Source organism: Sus scrofa, chromosome 15, assembly GCF_054392235.1.
Source record: "Sus scrofa isolate SSC_HxYL_T2T_F1_AM1 chromosome 15, Sscrofa_HxYL_maternal_Yorkshire_Landrace_v2.0, whole genome shotgun sequence".
NCBI lineage: Eukaryota > Metazoa > Chordata > Mammalia > Artiodactyla > Suidae > Sus > Sus scrofa.
The window spans coordinates 50,514,027-50,528,204 of NC_139397.1; the positions used below are offsets into that span (position 1 = coordinate 50,514,027).

The window sequence follows — 14,178 nt, forward strand, 5'->3', positions numbered from 1 at the left end:
ACCTCTTGTGTGGGCTAAGGGCAGCAGGGGGCAGGGGACTAAGTGCTACGTGGTGCCTCTAGCATGATTTACAGGCAGCAGGGAAGGACAGCAGCATTCTTCCTGGAAGCCAGAGGGAGGCGTGGTCTGCCACCACTGGGGGCCTTTGAATGGGCTCCACCTGCAGACCAAAGGGGTCAACCAAAAAAAAAAAAAAAAAAAAAAGGCCAATGCAACCAAGCACCACATTTGTTGCTCTCACTCCCCTGGGAATACACCTGCCCTGCAGCTGCCACTGTCAAATGCTCTAGGCAGTGCCAGACCCTTGATCATTGTCCCTTCCCAAGACCATACAACTAGAAGTAGTTGATACAGCACTTCCTGCATGGGCTAAGCAGGATGCGGTGCTTGCTGCGTGGTACGATGGGAGCATACCACCACAGCTATCTCTGACTCCAGAGAGTGTGGAGTGGCCCACTACCACTGGGGGTCCCTGAACAAGAACTACATGCAGCCCCAGCCACCTCAGAGGGCACCACAGAGGAGGACACTGTGATGGAAAAACACCTGTTGTTGCTCTCATTCCCCTAGGAGCACACCCACCCTGTTGCTGCCATAGCCAAACGCTCTGGGCAGCGTGCTCATGCTTGATCACTGTCCTTTCTGAGGAACGTACAACTAGGAGCAGCTGGTGCAGCAACTACTGCGGGGGCCAAGTGGGACAAGGTGCTTCTTGCATGGTCTACAGGTGGTGAGGGCAAACCACCATAGCTATCTCTGACTTCAGAGGGGGGAGTGGACCACCACCACTAGGGGTCCATGAACAGGCACCATTTGTGGCCCAACCACCTTAAGGGCACTACAGAGGAGGGCACTGTGACCAAATATCACTTGTTGTTGCTCTTGTACCCCTGGGAGCACACTGGCCCTGGTGATGCCATTGCTGAATGCTCCAGGCAGTGCCCACATGCTTGATTTCTGTCACTTCCTGGGATCCTGCAACTAGGAGCAGCCTGTGCAGCACCTCCTGTGTGGGTTTAGTGAGATGGGGTGCTTCTTGCATGGTCTGAAGGAGTCAGAGGCAAGCCACTGCAGTTATCACTGACTCCAGAGGTGGGCATGACCCACCACTAGGGGTCCCTGAATAGCACCATATGAGGCCCCAATCACATCAGAGGAGGGCGCTGCAATTGGACACTACCTGTTGTTGCTCTCACTCCCCTGAGAACTCACACACCCTGCTGCTGCCACTGCCAAATGCTCTGGACACCTCAAAAATCTCCCTAAGGCTTATTACCACTTCCCAGGACCCTGCAACAAGGAGTAGCCTGAGCCACCTTCCTGCAAGTCCTTGCTGTTATTAAGAGCCCAGCAACCAGGCACTGACTACTAACCCTACCCATTTCCTCCTTCTCCCTGGAAATACACTCAGCACCCTGGGGATAATAGCCTTCTCATACCAAAGGAAGATAGAGCAAATATCCAAACTCTCACACCAAAAATAAATAGTAACTCCCCCCAAAAAAATACAAAGGGGTGTGCTTGCATAGAAGTACCCCTCCAAGACTACAGATTGGCTTCCCTAAACTCACAGAAAAAGGAAAACATAAGCAAAATGAAGCAGCTCAGAAACCATTCCTAGGTAAGGAACTTGATAATTCACCCAAAGCAGCACACAGGGAAGCAGACTTCTGCAGTATGACAGACATTGAGTTCAAAACGAAGACAGTGAAAACACTGAAGGAATTAAGGCTGAATATCAAGGAATTAAGAGCAGATATGAACAATAATACAGGACTTCCTTTAGAACAGAACTAGAAAATATAAGGAGGAACATAGAAAAATTACAAAACTCATTTACATAGATGCAAACAAAACTAAAGACACTAAAGAGCAGAATGAATAATGCAGAGGAATGAATTAGTGATTTGGAAGACAGAATAATGGAAATCACCCTGTCAGGACAGCAGACAGAAAACGAAGTAAAAAAAAACACACACAAAAGAAATATCAGAGATCAATGGGATAATATAAAGTGGGCCAATCTATGAATAGTAGGAATTCCAGAAGGAGAACAAAAAGAAAATGGGATTGAAAATATATTTGAAGAAATTATCTCTGAAAACTTTCCAAATATAAGGGAAGCTGATATCAAGATGCAGGAAGCACAGAGGGCCTCCAACAAGTTGAACTCAAATAGGACCACACCAAGACATATTATAAGAAAAATGGCAAAAGTTAAAGATAAAAGAGGATTCTAAAGGCAACAGAGAAAAGCAAAGCCTTAATTATAGGGAACCCCTGTAAGGCTATCAGCTGATTTCCATACAGAAACACCTCAGGCCAGAAGGGAGTGGTAAGATATACTTAAAGATCTGAAAGGGAAAAAAAATGCACCTTGGGATACTCCATCCATCAAGAATATCATTAAAAATCGAACGGGAAATACAGAATTTCTCCAACAAACAAAAGCTAAAATAATATAGCAACACTAAACCCAATCTAAGAGAAACACTGAAAGGGCTTGTCTAAATAAAAAATAAAAAGAAGTAAGAAGAAATAGAACGGAGGAAACCACTATTGGAAAGCAGTCACTTTAATAAACCAGCATAAAGATCTAAAAGGGGAAAGAAAAAAAAACTTTTGTAAAAGTGATGATAAACACAAGGAACAGCAGAAGGACACACATGAAGATGTTACAAAAGGACTTCAAAATCATAGAATGTGGGGAAGAAAAGTCAGACAGTATAGACTCTTTTTTTTTAAAATAATGTGGGTGAGCCTTTAGAATTATCAGGCTAAAGCATGCAGATACAGAAAGGGGTTAACATACTTAAAAAACAAGGCAAGCACAAATCAAAATCAAACATCACATTCACAAAAACTAAAAAGAAAAGTACACAAGCATAAAATAAATGGAAATCATCCAACTGAAAAAAAAAGAAAGGAAGAAAGGAGAAACATAGAATCAACTGGAAAACAAGGTTTAAAATGGCAATAAATACATATCTATCAATAATTACCTTAAATGTCAATGGACTGAATGTTCCAATCAAAAGACACAGAGTGGCAGATTGGATAAAAAAGCAAAAACCTACAATCTGCTGTCTATAAGAGACTCGCCTTAGGGCAAAGGACACATATAGATTGAAAGTGAAGGCATGGCAAAAGATATTTCATGCCAATGGACAAGACAGGAAAGCAGGAGTTGCAATACTCATATCAGACAAAATAGACTTTAAAATGAAGGCCATAAAGAAAGAAAAAGGACACTAATGGTAAAAGGATCCATTCAAGAAATTGATATTACAAATATTGATATCTATGCCCCTAAGATAGGAGAACCCAGATACCTCCAACAAATACTAACAGACATAAAAGGAGAAATCGATGGGAATATAATAGTAGGAAACTTTAACACCCCCCCTCACATCAATGGACAGAAAACAGATAGAAAATCAATAAGGCAGTGGAGATCCTAAATGACATAATAGAAAGGTTAGATTTAATCAACACTTTCAGGACATGGCATCCAAAAAATCAGAATATACCTTCTTCTCAAGTGTACATGGAACATTCTCAAGGAATAATCACATACTGGGGCACAGGGCTAACCTCAATGAATTTAAGAGTATAGAAATCATTTCAAGAATCTTACCTGACTATAATGGCAAGAAACTATAAATCAACCACAGGAAAAGAAGTGAGAAAAAATTACTACATGGAGACTAAACAACATGCTACTAAACAACCAATAGGTGAAGACACAGCTATAAAGACACAGCTATTCAAAACTTTCCTTGAAAAAGACACATGTACCTGTATGTTCATTGCAGCACTATTCACAATAGCCAAGACATGAAAACAACACAAATTTCCATTGACAGATGATTGGATTAGGAGGATGTGGTATATATACTCAATGGAATACCACTCAGCCAAAAAAGAATACAAAACAATTCCATTTGCAGCAACTTGGATGGAACTAGAGACTCTCATACTAAGTGAAGTCAGTCGGAAAGAGAAATACAAATACCATATGATATTGCTTACATCTGGAATCTAATATACAGCACAAATGAACAGTCCCACAGAAAAGAAAATGATGAACTTGGAGAACAGACTTGTGGTTGCCAAGGGGGAGGGAGAAGGAGTGAGATGAACTGGGAATTGGGGGTCAATAGATGCAAAAAATAGCCTTTGGAATGGATAAGCAATGAGATCCTGCTATATAGCACTGGGAACTATATGTAGTCACTTGTTATAGAGCATGATAACGTGAGAAAATAATGTATACATGTATGTGTGAATGGGTCACTTTGCTGTACAGTAGAAAATTGACAGAACACTGTAAACCAGCTATAATGGAAAAAAATAAAAATAATTAAAAATAAGACAGAAAAATAGAAGCCAAGTAACACATACAATCTGCAAAAGTGTCTGGGACCTGTGAAAGATAATCTCATTTAAGCCACCCAATTCTATGGCATTTTTGTTACTGTAACCCAAAATGGAAAAAAAAATATATGTAAACACATCATCTGCAAATAAACAAAATAAGTAGAGTTTTTTTTTTTAATTTTCTTCCTTTCCAATCATCATGCATTTTATTTCCCCTTCTTGCCTTATTGAATTTTGGATGAAATATGAATTTTGAAAAAGTGAATGTGTGGTTTCACCACTCTTAATTCAGTGAGTGTTGGAAGCTTTAGCTAGTGCAATAAGGCAAGAATAAAACAGACTTGTATACACTAACAGGAAAAGAAGGGACATTACAGTTCTGCACATATAAATCTGAAAACATAAATCCAAAACAGAAAAGAAATGAAAAACCCTCAGATTACACAATCCACTAAATATTAAGTAATTTTTAAAAATAGTCTTCATATCTCTTAAGGAAATTGAATCCCTAACTTAAAACAGCAAACAAACAAAAATCTCAATAAAGAAATCCTTGGCTCAGATGGCTTTCACTGAAGAAATCTACCAGAACTTTAAAGAATACTTGACTCCAATCTACACAGTCTCGTGCAGAAATTAGAAGAGGGAATAATTCACAAGTCACATTATGAAGCTAGTTTTATTCTAATACTAAAATCAGACAAATATAGTATAAAAAGAAACACATACAAAACAATTACAGACCAAAACCATTTATTAATCTATTTTATCAATTTCTGCTTCACCTATTTTGAAGCTTTGTTGTTTGACGGATATACATTTAGGATTGCCAAACTGTCTTGGTGGATTGAATTTTTTTTATCATTATATAATGTTTCTTTCTGTATCTGGTAATTTTCTCTGTTCTGAAGACTGCTTTACTTGGTGTTAATATGGCCATTTCTACTTTATTTCTATTAATGTTTTTATGATAGATCATTTTCAATCATTTTACTTTCAAACTGCCAATACTGTAAATTAATTTCTTCTGGAAAGGTGGGTCATGATTTTTGATCCTCTACCATTTATATCTTTCAATTGACATATGAGAACCCTCAGATTAAAGAAGCTGAGGAAAGTCTAAAGAAAATAAAAACCAAAGAAATCCACATCAAGACAAACCATAGGCAAGCTTTTGAAAACTAAAAAGAACTGTTATTTACTTTTAAAATTTTAACTTTCACACCATCTTCTCTAGGAATAACCCAAAGTCGCCATCCCCCTCACAGATTAAGATTAGACATTATTCCCACAGGCTTCCTTCAGACCTTGACCATTTCTTAATATAACCCTTTCATCAATTAGATGTTCTCAAAACCAGAATATATGACTGATATTGTACAAGTAATAACGACTTTTTTCTCATGCATAGCAATATAGAGTTTAGCAGTTTCAGTGTTGATGCAAATCTGAGTTATGCCAAAGATCTTGGTCAACATTTTGGCAATGATCTTAGCTGTTGCCCTCGTTGCAAAATGGCTGCTGTAGTTTTGGTTTTGGTATCTTTAGATTATCATTTCAAACTTCAGGAAAGGAAGGTGAGAAAAAAAGGACTTCTTTTTCTCAGGGAGAAAAAAAAAATCTTTCTCAAAACAGTCTTTGATCAATTTTTGACCAGTAACTCATCTAGCTTCTCAAGTATTTTTTTTCATAACTTTATTACAGGAGGTAACAAAAGAGAGAGGTTTGAGAATGGCTTTTGGAAAGTCTGCCGCAATGCTACTGATGCTACATTTATTTGCATTTAGGAATTTTTCAAACTTTCTTAAAGATGTACTTAATATATGGTTTTTGAATAAATTTATAGTAAGTATATGGACATGATATTTTTATCATTTATGGAATGATTATAGGCCAATGCTAAAAGATTAAAACATAATATTTCACTTATTCTTACGAGGTACAAATTATTATATTCATTTTTGTAACTGAGGCTGAATGAAGTTCATCAACTTATCCAAGCTTAAAGATACATTAATGGAGAAGTCTTCTTTGAATCCAGATATGTGTGTTTCCAAAGGCACTTTTAATGTACATTATTCTTTTTGCCCCCAAAGCCTAGCACAGACCTTTAACATAGTAAGCCTTGATATAAGTAATGAATTAGTAGAAGTGGAGTCAGGCATGGGTCTGTATAAAATTCAAGGACAGAATGAATACAGAACATTTATTTTTGCTTGTTTGTATTTGTCACCCTGTTTACCATCTCATTTCCCATCATCACGATCATATCTTTTCTATTCTACAATAATTTTATCATGTGGTTCAGTTAATTCAAACTTGTCCCTTGCTTTTCTTATCTCTTCCAAGTCCATGCAGTTACTAAGTGCAAGTGTAAATTAAAGGGTATCCTTGCTGGTGGATTTTCAGCTAAAGATAAAGGAGAGTGCTTGAGCCTCATTCCAATTCTAACTTCTCTCCCAGCTGCTCTCCTATTAAACATGAGTGGTTTTAAGTTCAAATTTGGATAATACAGTCAGTCAACTGGTTTTGCTTTTAAAGCACTTAACCTAATAATGTGTCTTCATAAGAGAAATGAAATCCTTCTCTTTCATTATTGGTATTTATCATTCGGCATATTTTAAAATAATAAAAAGTATAAATTAGTTATTATTTAATTTAAATTTGCCTACATGAGGGGCTGTGCATTTACAGCACGACCATCCTGAGATGGGAGATTACAAAACATCCTTTAATATCTATCTGCAATCAAAATTATTTAAGTCTAATGTTTCTTCAATCTATTCTGAAAAAAGAATCTAACTTTACTGAGAAACATAATTTTCTCTCCCTTGTGACCAATGATCCCCATTACGGTACCATCTTATATATGTGTGTAGCAATATCCAAGAATTCTGAGGTTCTAAACACCGTATCTATCTTCATGAGTAATCTTTTAATGACACTTTTGGAAGCCCAAATCCCTCTAAATTGACAAAGGCAAAATAATTGTCTTTCCTTTCTAGAACATCATTGAACTAGTAGCTGTTTTCCATTCTCTCTCTACTTTAAAACAAACAAACACAAAAACAAAAACAACAAAAAAACCTGACTTTAGCTCTATTCAGAGGTTTTTTATCAGGAAAGCCCTTGAAAGAGTTCACACCATGCCTAGTACAAATGTGTTAAATGTTTTCTACATGTTAAATGGCACCTAGCCCACAGCCTCCCAAGGCTCCTCAGGCTGTGATCTATCACCCTCATGCCTCATAGCATCTGTATTGTCCTGGGATGAGGTTTTCACCTGACGGATGGGGAACTCCCTGGATTGCTCCTCCCCAACTCCCTTTCCTTCAGAGAAGTGGTGCTTACAAATCCCACAGCTCCATTAATTCTGCGCAGAATGCAACTGCCTTCCAGATATACTCATCCGTTCTCTGGAAACCCTTTCTCCTCCATCCTCTTCTGACACTTTGCCCAGTTGCTTTCTCATTTCCCATTATTGTTCTCTTTCCCTTTCATTCTCTCCATTAGTGAGTGAAACCAAAGCATCTCTAAATCTTGTTAATTGACAAAAACATCCTAATGACAAACTCTCATCATGTAAAAAGTAAAAATGAATAAAATGTTACTCACTCCAAAACTGACATTATAAACCTCTGACTTTATAAACCAAAATGTTCAAAAATAACTCCATTGTAGGCAGGACCTATTTGAATTCAAATAGCAAAACACTGAATTCAAGCAAAAGAAGTAAAATGATGATTAAAAAGAGCATAGTAAACTTTTAGTTTTAGGATTGCTACAGCTTTGAAATAAGCCCTCAACTATCATCAGCGTTTTAGCAGGAAATAAAACATTTGTAACAACACTGGAATTTAGCCAGTGAAATTACCCATTTTTTTTAAAGCTTGGCTATGTCACTTGGAGACAGTAAAACTTGGACGATAAATTTAACCTGAGAATCTTAGTCTATAAAAAGGTGAGCTCAGAGTTCCCATGTGGCACAGTGGGTTAAGGATCTGGCATTGCTACTGCAGAAGCTTGGATCACTGCTGTGGTGCAGACTCAATCCCTGGCCCAGGAACTTCCACATGCCATGGGTATGGCCAAAAAAAAAAAAAAAAAAAAAAAGAAGATGAGTTTGTAAGACATTTCCTTTTACAACACTGGACATTAAAACTTCTGCAATTCAAAAATTATACTCCTAAATAATAACACTATTTCATTGTAAAGATATATGTGTATATATATGTAATAAGGGTACATACAGATACTTTTGATAATTTGGGATCTCTGTTCTGTCTAAATTCAGAAATCCTTTAAGTTTGCATCAATACACTTTAAAAGAGGACCATTAAAATATGCATTCCAATAGAAAACAAAACTTAACAGAATCAGAGTCCACTCCATTATATTCTTGGAACATTGAAACATTCACCTTGAGTTTAAAAGGTTGAAAAATAAATAGCAATGCTTTTTCCTCCTGGGACAGGTGCTGGATTATTCTGTTTAGTCTAAGTGGTTCTGACTGCTCATCAAAGGTAACCCTGTACTTGAAAGGCTGGACCCACTCATTTTGATCACATGCAGATGATCAATTTCAGATTGAACTATAACAACAGTATAATGAGGGAAATTAATCTCATGGAAGAAGAAAAAGTTATAAGCAAGCAGACTGTGACTGATAGTAAATGATAATTTATTCACAAAATCTTACCTTATGCATTTGCATAATTAAACATCCTAATTGTAGCTATGGGGAAGCATACCCCCTTATTTCCATTATGCAATCTGTTTTTAATAACATGTCTAGGAAATGCCTGTTTATTGCTTTGTTTATTTATCACCATTTGTATCTATGACTTTCTCTGCTCTCTGACACTACCTAGCTTATTGAGAGGATATGCAGAGTTCATGAGGGATGAAAAGTTATCCTTACACGAAAATGTTTCTGTGGTCTAAGCTAGAGGGATTGTTTTTACTTGATATCCTTCATTTCTCAAAGAGCAAGTCCAATTTATCTTCAAAAAGGTTCCTGGGACTTTTAAAGAAGTTAATGTTTTTTTAATATCCTGATTTTTTTTCTTATTTGAGAAAAACTGATCTTTCCATTGATAAATACAAGTTCCACATGAATTAGATGATAGGTACAATTTGGCTCAGATACAAAATAGTGTGTAAAATGTTTACTGCTTGAAATTAGTTAATAATCACATGTCCATTATTAAGAGAATAAATGGATGCTCGTTTTTGTATTGTACAGTAACAACCTATTATCAGTCATCAGTCTTCAAAAATATATACAGTCAGAACTTGAAGGGGATTTGTTGTCGTGATTCAGTCATTATGACTTTGTCACCTCTTTTTATCTTTTTCTTTTTACAGCCACAATTGTGGCATATGGAAGTTGCAAGGCTAAGCATAGAATCAGAGCTACAGCTGCTGGCCTATACCACAGCCACAGCAGCACCAGATCTGAGCCCCATCTGCAATCTACACTGCAGCTCATAGCAACAGGTAGATCCTTAGCCCACTGAGCAAGGGCAGGGATCAAACCTGCATCCTCAAGGATACTATGTCAGTTTTTAACCTGCTGAGCTACAACAGGGATTCCAGCCTATTGTGATTGCTAGGCTAATACGTCTCCATCTAGATATTTTTCATGAAAATTCTCCTTTTGATTAATTTTCAATTGTGAAGTACAATGAAATTCTCAAATATTGTTTAAAGATGTCTAGGGTGTAAAAACAGGGAAAATAAACACCAACTTTAATGTCAATTTTCTGATGTTTCAGCCTTTAAAAATCATTTCTTAGACTTTTGTATTATTCAACTAACTTTCCAAAATCACAATTTATTCATCTATTAAATAGATGTACTTTTTATTATTTTAAAATTAAATTAGCTTATTTAAGTGGAAGGGACCAACCATGAGCAATACTGCAAATATGTTAGATAGATCAAAGTCGTCATCCAGAAACAATTTACAACAGCACCAAGCAGTGATAATATATCCAAATGTAGTAATGGAGAGGCTAAAGGGTATCACTTTTATCTAGCTACCTGAGTAAGATCTGGCACTGTCTAGATTACTGATTTGTAAGTCAGAATTTACAGACAGGTCAGAAACCACTCAATAGGGATTCTCAATATCTTTAAGAACCCCTCAATTTTATAATTCCTTTTATTAGTTACAGATTACTTATTGCATATTTAGGGTCTACTTTATTTACAGAGAAAGAGGGAGTATGCAGATTTGGACAAGCAAAATAGCCAAATAAACATCAATGATCACACCAATGACACCTTAAGAATATGTAAATCTCATAAAACCAATAGAACACTTTTATATAAAGATGTTTTGCCTTCTTGTATTTATCTTTTTAAATCCCATAACCAAATGCTATGTAATTATTTAAATAGTTTAAATGTCAACATAGAAACTTGTGCAATGAAAAAATATACAATTAGGAGGTATGTCAGATAATAGTAACTTCCAAAATTTTAAATGCATTTTCACCATGCTTTCTCACTGTGTTTTCAAAATAGCTCTGGGCTGGATGGGGTGGGATTTTTGGAACCATGCTTTCCATTGAGCAAAACGACCTCATTATCATGTCGTTAGAGCAGATGTGGACAGTAACCCGCCTCCCTCTGTTGTGGTGTTCCCTCCAAACACAAAGAGGGATGGTTCCTGGTCAGGGTATCCTGACTCTATCTTTGTCAGTTCTTGCTTTTGTATCTATACATTATTAAGCACAAATAAGTACGTGCCAAGCTATTTGGTATTGATTTCCTCAGCAATATTACTTCCTCTTACCAGGTCTCTCTTCCTTTATTTTGAGTATTTATCACAAGTTGTAATGCGATCTTTCATGGGCCAAATGGCTACTCTTGAAAGGAGCAGTTATCAATATTTCAGAATCATAAGTAGCTTAAAGAGAAGAGAGCCCATGGAAGGATTACTTGACTTATCTCTTTAAGTATCAGTAGATTAATATATACAAGGGCTAAAACTATCAGAATTCTTTTTTTTTTTTTTTTTTTTTTTTGGTCAGGGCTTCACCCACTCATATGGAAGTTCTTAGGCTAGGGGTCAAATTGCCACAGCCACAGCAATGCCAGATCCAAGCCGTGTCTGTGACCTACACCACAGCTCTCAGCAACACAAGATCCTTAACCCACTGAGTGAGGCCAGGGATTGAAACTGCATCCTCATGGATGCTAGTTGGGTTTGCAACCCACTGAGCCAAAATGGGGACTCTCAGAATTCTTTTTGGAATTAGATGACCATGATTTTAATACATAAGGGACGAGATAACATTCTCAGGGATGGAGATGGCATGCCTCTCATTGTCTTCGGTTGCTGATACTTTCATTCACTCACTCATCATGCACTATTTTATTTGTTTAGAAACAATTGTTCACTTGGACCTTAAGGTGATTTAGGAATCTTTTATTTGCTGTTTGTGCCAGATGTTCCTCTCTATTTAACATTTATACTGTGTTGCCTGTTTAATGAATAATTTCGTAAGTTCAGTGATTCTTAATTTATGGACATCTCTTCTGTGATCACCTGCTTGTTCTCTGTATCTATAACTCTGTTTCTGTTTTGTTATATTTGTTTATTTGTTTGTTATTTTTTTAGATTCTGCATGTAAGTAAAATGATACAGTATGTGTTTGACTTATTTCACTTAGCATGACACCCTCTATCTCTACCCATGTAGTCATAAATGGAAAGACTATTCTTTTGTACAGCTGAGAAATATTCCATTGTGTGTGTGTGTGTGTGTGTGTATTTCCTGTATCCATTAAATTCTTGATAGGCACTTGAGTTTGTTCCCTATTTTGGCTATTGCAAATAATGCTGCAATGAACAAAGGGGTGCCTATATCTTTGCAAATTAGTTTTTTTTTTGTTTTCAGGTAATACCCAGGAATGAAATGGCTGGACCATATGCTACTTCTACTTTTTTTTTTTTAATCTTTTTGCCTTTTCTAGGGCTGCTCCTGCAGCATATGGAGGTTCCCAGGCTAGGGGTCTAATCAGAGCTGTAGACGCCGGCCTACGCAGAGCCACAGCAATGTGGGATCTGAGCTGGATCTGCAACCTACACCACAGCTCATAGCAATGCCGGATCCTTAACCCACTGAGCAAGGGCAGGGATGGAACCCGCAACCTCATGGTTCCTAGTCGGATTCGCTAACCACTGCGCCACAACGGGAACTCCAAGAGAGAGAGTTCCTTTTCTTCCACATCATCACCAACACTTGCTGTCTAATAGTCATTCTGATCAGTGTGACGTGATACCTCATGATTTTGATTTGCATTTCCCTGATAATTAGCGATGTTTTGCATCTTTTCATGTATCTGTTGACCACCTCTATGTCCTCTTTGGAAAAATGTCTATTCAAATCCTCTACTTAATTTTTAATCATGTTGTTTATGCATTTTTTATGTTGATTTGTATGGGTATATTTGTATATTTTTGATATTAAGCCTTTATAAGATATGTAGTTTACAAATATCTTCTCCCATTCAGTAAGCGGCCTTTTAATTTTGTTGATAGTTTACTTTGCTGTGCAAAAACTTTTTAGAAAGGGGAAAGTAAAGTGATTTACTGACATATGTGAGTGAAGAAATTCATATTCAGCTGTTCATACTCACATAAATAATAATAGAAACCATGAAACAGCCTGCTGAGGAAGGATGGATTCAAACACCAGAGGTGAAGTTTGAGGTTCAACAAACTAGCTATACTATGATTTTAGGAAAGAAATTTGATTTCCTTGCTTTTCACACATAAAACAGTGGGAAAAAAAAATCCTTGCTTCCTACTTTTGTTTGCTTTCTATATTTTTATGAATTAAATTCCATAATTATCTTTGTTAGTTTGAGTCACAAAAATGTTATATTTTCATTATCTATACAAAAATATGCATGAGTTTTTTTGTCCTTGTTTGGTGGATAACAATAGAAATATAAGACAGAATGGTTTTTCTATACAGTAAAGTACTTTAAAAAATAAAAGATCTTTATCAGGTACTTATTATATGCTAGACATTATACTCGCTTTCTTCAAATGAAATATTATCAGCTCAGGGTCAATTATTCTTTTACTTGGAAATGATTAGCTTTGTAATAGCTTTTTAATCTTTTACACACTTACTGTGGTCTAAAATACCTGTTGCCTTTATTAACTGAGGCCCTCATTTAAAAAAAAAAAAAAAGATGTCTCTCAAACCATGTTAGGATATTTATATATTAGTTATAAGAATGTGGTTGAGATGGCCAAGTTTCTTCAATATAGTAGCGCTTTCTTGAGGGAGGCAAGTTCTTTTATCCATTCTAAGAATACAAGAATTTAGGAATTAAGTTTTGTACAGTGATGTACCAAGCATGTTGGAATTTTTAGAAGTTTTTTTAATAATGATCTAAAATAATGCACTTTTTCCAATGATGTTTCAGTTGGTCCTGTGCTATTAAAATGCAGTGTTATGACAGAACATCATAATCATTACAAGAGACATTCCTTTATATGCTTTCAAAGCAAGACAGTGCCCTTCTAAGTCCATTTATTGATAGGACTCCATTTGCTTTACTAAGGGCTTATATTTTTAGGCAGATAATTCTGTTTGACTATAATTTCAGATACTTCTAGGAGGTGAATAGGAGACTACTGATGCACAGAATACAACGCGTTGATCATCTTTGAAACAAGTAAAAATCGAGTGATTCTTACATAAGTTGTGTTGCCTTTCAAAAATCAGCATCTCAAAATGTCTTGATTAGAAAATGTGCTCAATCAGCAGAA

At 36.4% G+C, this 14,178-nt stretch overlaps 1 protein-coding gene across 4 annotated transcripts in view; it reads right to left on the bottom strand.

The window, feature by feature from the left end:
- The window catches only part of LOC146395835 (uncharacterized), an 811,516-nt gene that overhangs the window by 204,075 nt on the left and 593,263 nt on the right, over window positions 1-14,178 (bottom strand). The window lies entirely within an intron of this gene.